Below are 8,039 nucleotides of genomic sequence, written 5' to 3'. Positions count from 1 at the left end.
ATCAAGCAATCAAAAGATACCAATTGAAGCAGGTTATCAAAAGATACCAATTGAACCAACTAGGCCAGTGATCCTACGAGCCACATGGATAAAGGATATTATGATAAGAGCGGAGCAGTGTTCTAAAGAAACTAGAGAAGCTCCCCATGATTTGTGCACATCAAGAATTTTTGTATTTGGATACAAAGTGCACAAAATAGAATCATAGCTCCCCCCAAAATCAATAGAAACTTACAACAAGTGCAAGCGAGCATATAGGAAACTAAGCCTAGTACTTTCAACAAACACATGGTTGAGCAACAAGTAAGAGAGGCAACTTAAGAGTGGGCTCAACCAAAAAGATGTGTGTGAGTCAAGGCAATGCACTTGAGAATACTAATGTACAGAAGAGCATTAAGCATCAATAAAGTCTTCAAAGAATGAGGCACACGGTGCAAGGCCTATGATTCCCACACACAACTAGCAAATGGGTTCACAAGCTTACTAATAAGCATATAGAGAACCTATGCTTGTGACAACCCGCGGTGAAGATAGAAGATGAAAGGCGCATCAAGACGAGGGATGCCAATTAAGATGGCAAAAACCTCGTAAAGATAAGCATGAGGAAAATAATCTTCACCACACAAGAGCGCATCAAGATGCAACGATAGAAGACATGCACTCAAGGCAAAAGCTTTCACGGAGCCACCAAAGAAATAACATAAGAAAGACAAGGTGGACATGAAAGAAAGGATATCATCTAGATATGCAACTTCTCTCAAGTGTATAAGATTCTAGGTAGACGAAATCATGATATATATATATCTACAAAGAAGGATGTACACCCAAAATAGTTACAACACAAATGAACAAGATATCCAAAAGGAAGTCATACATATACTAATAAGATATTTGCTTGAGAGCATAGCACATGGCTAGATATGGTATTATTGTATATAAATGAATTCCAACCACACGAACATCAAAGACATCACAACTAGCAACAAGACATCATTGTTGGGATGCTTTGAGAAAGGAAACAAGTATCACAAGAAAGAATGGATAACATGCCATGGTACAACCTACACAAGGTTGATGCAAGAAATGTGTGCATGAAGTATATGAAGATACTTGTTACCGAGATAACATTGGAAGGATGTAGTAGATACCAATTGAAGGTACAAAGTAGTTCATTGATCATCCTAGCTTGACTCCAATAAGCACATGGTGACAACACCTTCCTTGTGAGTGAGCCGAGCATCCAATGCATCTCCACTTGTTCCTAGAACAACAACACAAACAAAATGGTACCCAAACTCATTGGGACCAAAGAGTTAGAGAACCAACAACACATAGGACAAACTCCACATAAATATGTGCATATAGATATGAAAATGAATTTCATGCACATCTCATACAATTTGAGACTTGGTGGAGTTCCCCCTATATATTGGGTCAAAGAAAGAAAACATGCCAAAGAAACTACAAGAAGTAAATATGCATGCTCAAGACTTTCAAGAACCGAGACCAAAAGACAAATAAATACCAAGAGAAGAAAAGATACCAAATGAATAAATCATCACTTGGAGGATATCCATAAAAGATACATCAAGGAATGAGATATCCATTGATACACTCAAAAAGAAAGATGTCAAACTCCCAAAAGAGAGAATGGTTCCAAACAAACCAAGCCCTCTACAAAGTTTCATGATGGCACAAAGCACCAAAAAGAAACGGCTTGCCTTCCACAAACACACACTTGATAAGGATCACAAGATGAGTGTTTTATAGAGAATATGATAGCTCCCCCAAGACTAGTGCATTATAGAGAATTTGCATTTGAATACGAAATGCACGAGGTGGGATCACCACTTTCACTATATCTAGAAAACACTAGGCAAGGTCAAGAAATTAACAAGATCCACAAGTGGTATGGAATACAATGGGAGTTGACACAATCCTAGGCAAGAGATAAAGCAAATAAAAGCAAAGGCCAATGTAAAGATGATCAATAATTTCTACCACACATAAGTGAGTACCAATTGTCAAAAGACAAGAAGTATTTGGAAATAATTCCCGGTGGTAGATAACAAGGATATCCGACATCATCTTCACACCAAACAAAAAGCAAATTGCAACTTGTAGAGCTAACATGCCACCTAGGAACAAGATAATTTACAATATCAATTCTAGGTGACAATATCTCAAATGTACACATTTTCTAGGCTAGTAATATACACATAGCATATTACTCCCCCATAATGTGATACCAATTAAAGATAAACAAGAGGAAAAATAACGATCCAACACGAGATAATTAATGGACAATATAGAATTTGAATTTCTCATGAGAAGACATACCACATAGCGACTAGATAATCTTGAAATATCAATACTAGATGGTATTACTCATGTACACACATATATAGGATTGTGAGGTGCACAAAGCACATCACTCCCCCATAATGGGATATTCCATTAATCTCTCACAAGAGCCAACTAAGAAAAGAACAAGATGCAAAAGTCTCAATGCATGACACACACGTACATGATGTGCAAACCAACACACACATACTTGATTGCTCAAGATAATCAAGTTGGAAGCACAACATATACAAACACATGCAAAGAACAAAACCAAACATGCAAAGGGGTAAGTAACTATCAATGTAAACACTTTAAGCACGAGTTACCGCATGGAGAAACATTGGATATAAGATAGAAACTTGATAATTTGAATAACTTGGCTTGAGACAATTAGAATGATGAAGTCCCCTTAATTCTTCATAAAGTAGCCAAGTCTCCAATGCCCTCCAACAACACCTATTGATCAAGTTTGAGCTTGTTGGTCCCCAACCAAGTTGGGTCCTAAGAGGCTAGTCACAATAGGCTTGGCTACCCAAATGGTTCTCTTCTTGACACCACTTTAAGTACCAACAACTTTGGCAAACACATTGCCAACCTTATCCTTCCCAAGAGAATAGATATCATCAATAATAATTGGGTTGGATAAGTTACCACTAGTGCATGAAGAGGCGAGGTGGCCTTTCTCACGACATAAGTAGCAACGTCTACTCTTCACTTTCTTCTCACTTGATTTCTCAACTTGAGAAGCATTAGCTTGAGGATTCTTGGGAAGAGGACTTTCTTCAACTTGTGGTTGAGCATGAGATCAAAATTGTGGCCGCTTCCCTTGTTGCTTGTCACTAATGGCCTTCTTCTTCAATGGGCAAGATCTAACATGATGCCCTTCTACTTTGCACTTGAAGCAATCAATCTTGGCCGAATTCTTGACTTGTTCTTGGCCCTTCTTTTTGTTCATCTTGGACTTCTTCTTCTTCTTGGAGTTGAATCCAAGTCCACCTTTGTCATTGGGGGATTTTTGCACACTCAAGATATTGTTGAGTGTGAATTTCCCTTCATGACTCTTTTCCAAGTCTTTCTTCAAAGAAGTGACTTGGGCCTTGAGCTCTTTGATTTCCTCTACATGGTTAGTCTCAACACAAGTACTAGAGGAAGTATAAGCTTCATTGTTAGAGCAAAAAGGCAAGGAAAGAAATTCATCACAAGATGTACCAACATTGTGAGTAGATGAATTACAAGGACTAGCACATGGCAACATAGCATTTTGACTAGAAGTAGTGCTAGTATCCACATGAGGCTCACTAGATGTTACCTTAGCAATCATGGCCTCATGAGCTATCTTTAGCACATTGTGGGATACTAGAAGATCATCATGAGAGCTTGAGAGCTTTTCATGACTTTCTTCCAATTTCCCATAATTGCTAGATAGCAACTCAAGTTGAGCCCGTAGCTCAACATTCTCCTTCAAAATGGATGCTTCACAAGTAATAGAGTTAGTAGCACAAGCATCATCATTAACAACAAGAGGAGAGGACAACTTGGAAAGCTCTTTTAAATAAGAAGCTTCAAGTTGAGCATGAGACTCGGTGAGTTTGATGAGCTCACCCTTAATGACCCTTGAGCCATTTTCGAGGTGCTCAAAATCCTCAAGGAGTCTAGTATGAGCAACTTCAAGCTTAGCATTTTTAGTTTCAAAATCATTGGCCACCACAAGAGCTCTATCACGAGATTCCCTCACTCGAGATAATTCTAGAGCAAAAGTCTCCTCAAGAGATTCCTTGGTGGTTTGTTCAAGTTTAAGAGCTTGAGAGAGGTCCGCAATCTCATTAGTGTAATCACGCTCACGACCTTCCATTTTATCAATGGTGACCTCATGCTCCTCAAGACGAGATTCCAACTCATCAATATATTTCTTGCCCTTAGTAGCAATAGACATGATTTCCATGAAGTTGGAACGAGCAATTTTATTCTTAAGAAGAGCTTTAAAAATCATTTCCCCCTTAATTTTTAAGGAGGCAACATCATCATTCTCTTCATCATAATCAACATCATCATCACTATTGCCATCATCAATATCATCACAAGATATATTGGGATTCAAAGTGGGAGATACCTTTGAAGCCTTGGCCATAAGGCAAAATGCATTAGATGATGATTTAGGATCCCTTGAAGCACCATCCAAGACCACATCTTGTTCCATGGAGTGTTGGGTTTCCTCTACATTTTTAGCACAACAACTCGAGGAAATACATGCATTTTCATCATGGCAACAAGATATAGCAATCATATCATCATGAGAATTAGTCAAGCAATTTCTACATGATATGCAAGGACTATCAACACAAGAATGTGAAACATTTGGAGTGCTCGAAGTGCAATAGTCCAAAGATGAAGCATTGCAATAAGAAAGTGACGAAGGATTATCAACAATGAGCCCACTATTATCATTGCAATGAACACCACTACTCACCATGTCATTACCTTGTGGCAAACCACACGTAGGTGAAGTAGAAGAAGTTGAGAACACAACACGGCCGGAGGTGGAGGGAGAACAATCATCCCCACAAAACTTGGACATTCCATATTTATCTTGAAGCTTTGTCCACAACTCATGAGCATCCCGGAACGACATGAGTTGAAATATAACTACATTTCTCAAAGCATCGAAAAGCACATTAGAAGCTTGAGCATTGAGATAAGAGTTTTTCTCATCCTCTAAAGATAATCTTAGGGGATCCTTTGGAGGAGAAAAACCCATATCTACAATTCTCTCTAAATTTGGGTCCATGACCCTAAAGAGATCAAGCATGCGAATTACCCAAACATCAAAATTTGTGCCATCGAAACTAAGAGTGTCAGAGAATCCTAATCCCCTAGTCAACATCTTTACTCTCTAGGTGGTTAAGCTGAACAAAGAGAGACGAGGCTCTGATACCAATTGAAAGATCGTGGATGTTCCCTAGAGGGGGGGGTGAATAGGCGCTTTAAAATAATTACGGTTTAGGCTTGAAGAAATGCGCAATAAACCTAGCGGTTAATTTGTCAAACACAAAACCTACAACAACTAGGCTCACCTATGTGCACCAACAACTTATACTAAGCAAGATAAACAACTATGAGATAGCAAGATATATGACAAGAAACAATATGGCTATCACAAAGTAAAGTGCATAAGTAAAGGGCTCGGGTAAGAGATAACCAAGGCACACGGAGACAACGATGTATCCCGAAGTTCACACCCTTGCGGATGCTAATCTCCGTTTGGAGCGGTGTGGAGGCACAATGCTCCCCAAGAAGCCACTAGGGCCACCGTAATCTCCTCACGCCCTCGCACAATGCAAGATGCCGTGATTCCACTAAGGGACCCTTGAGGGCGGTCACCGAACCCGTACAAATGGCAACCCTTGGGGGCGGTCACCGAACGCGTACACTTTGGCAACCCTTGGGGGCGGTCACCGATACCCGTCAAATTGCTCGGGGCGATCTCCACAACCTAATTGGAGACCCCGACGCTTGCCCGGAGCTTTACACCACAATGATTGAGCTCCGAACACCACCAACCATCTAGGGCGCCCAAGCACCCAAGAGGAACAAGCTCAAAGGTACCAAGCACCCAAGAGTAATAAGCTTATCAACTTGTAACTTCCACGTATCACGTGGAGAACTCAAACCGATGCACCAAATGCAATGGCAAGGGCACACGGAGTGCCCAAGTCCTTCTCTCTCAAATCCCACCGAAGCAACTAATGCTAGGGAGGAAAATGAGAGGAAGAACAAGAAGGAGAACACAAAGAACTCCAAGATCTAGATCCAAGGGGTTCCACTCACCTAGAGGAGAAAGTGATTGGTGGAAACATGGATCTAGATCTCCTCTCTCTTTTCCCTCAAAAACTAGCAAGAATCCATGGAGGGATTGAGAGTTAGCAAGCTCGAAGAAGGTCAACAATGGGGGAAGAACACGAGCTCAAAGGATAAGGTTCATTGGGAAGAAGACCCCCGTTTATAGGTGGGGAAAAATCCAACCGTTATGCTCACAGCCCGCACCGAGCGGTACTAGCGCTCCAAGGAGCGGTACTACCGCTAGGGCGGTAGTAGCCCTTTGAAACACAACAGCGAGGAGGTAAAAAAGCCAGAAGAACTATCGGAGCGGTAGTACCGCTTGACCTCACAGTACTACCGCTAGGGGTAGCGGTACTACTGCTTGCGAGCGGTACTAAAAAATTACATCCGTGCCTACCACCGCTGGACTTGTGACGAGTTTTTGGTCCCGAGAGGAAGTAGCCACGGAAGTAGCCGCGGTAGTACTGCTCCAAGCGGTAGTACCGCTCCCAAGAGTGGTAGTAAAAAATTACATCCGCTCCTGTCCGCGGTAGTACCGCTACAGCCTTTTCAGAACACCAAAACTGACACAACTTCTGCAAACGGACTCCGAATTCGACGAAACCAAGTTTGTTGGAAAGCTAGTGACAAGGGCTAACACAATCTTGATAGAAATACCAACAAGAGGCAAATGATAAAAGGCCCAAAAGAAAATGGTGAGAACCCTTTCTTGGAGAAGACCGGTAAAACCTCCAACACCAAAAACATCATAGAAGACGCATGCAAACTCCGTTTTCGATGAACTCAAGCTTGTCATCAAGATGACCATAAGTCTAAGAATAAAAAAGAGAACCAAACAAGAGCCAAGAAACATGATGCAAGGATGCAATGGTTTGAGCTCTCGACGAACGATATGATCAAGCTACTCACTTGAGAGCCCCCCTTGATAGTACGGCTATCGATCCTATAACCCGGTCTCCCAACTACCACCATGAGACCGGTAAAATATAAAACCTATCAAGGGCAAACCTTTGCCTTGAACATGATCCACTTGAGCTATATGATGACGATCTTGTCCTCCTCAAGATGGACCACCTTTCTTGATTGCGTTGGGTCGATGGAGACTAGATACTTGCTCCCCCATACTCCACTATGGGTGAGCCACTCTTTCGCACATCTTCACAAGTACATTGACACCACAATGGACAACAAGCTTCAAGCACTTGATCTCTTCGTGATTCTCCACTTGAACTTGCACACGGCAATCTTGATGACGATCACCACTTGATGTCATCCTTCCCATGGGTTGTATGATATCATCCTCTTGACGCAAGCCCATGGACACGTACCTAACCCCACATAGACTCTCACATAGACCATGGGTTAGTACACAAAGTGCAATGTACAATGCTTACCATACCATGGGATCACTTGATCCCTCTCGGTACATCTTCTACTCTTTGTGAGTTGATCAACTTGATTCACTCTTGACTTAGTCTTGATCAACCTTGAATCTTTCCAACTCTCTTCGTTTGGATGATGTCTTGAAGGTAAACATGAATGATCACACAATCTTCTTCTTCAAGACATGCTTGCAATAAGCTTAACACTCACATGACCAATCTTTGGATAATTCCTTAATAGCACCTTGGTCAACCCATAAACTCCTTGAAACCAACACATGGACTTCAAGAAATGCCTATGGAAAAATCCTTCAAATATAACTCAATGCAACCATTAGTCCATAGAGAATGTCATCAATTACCAAAACCACACATGGGGGCACCGCATGTCCTTCACCATGGCATTTTTATCATAAGCAACATGGCAGTTTTATTATTTAGGCAATGGGAAGTTTCATCAATAAATTACCATGG

Source organism: Triticum urartu, chromosome 5, assembly GCF_003073215.2.
Source record: "Triticum urartu cultivar G1812 chromosome 5, Tu2.1, whole genome shotgun sequence".
Lineage (NCBI taxonomy): Eukaryota > Viridiplantae > Streptophyta > Magnoliopsida > Poales > Poaceae > Triticum > Triticum urartu.
This window is presented reverse-complemented; position numbering follows the sequence as displayed.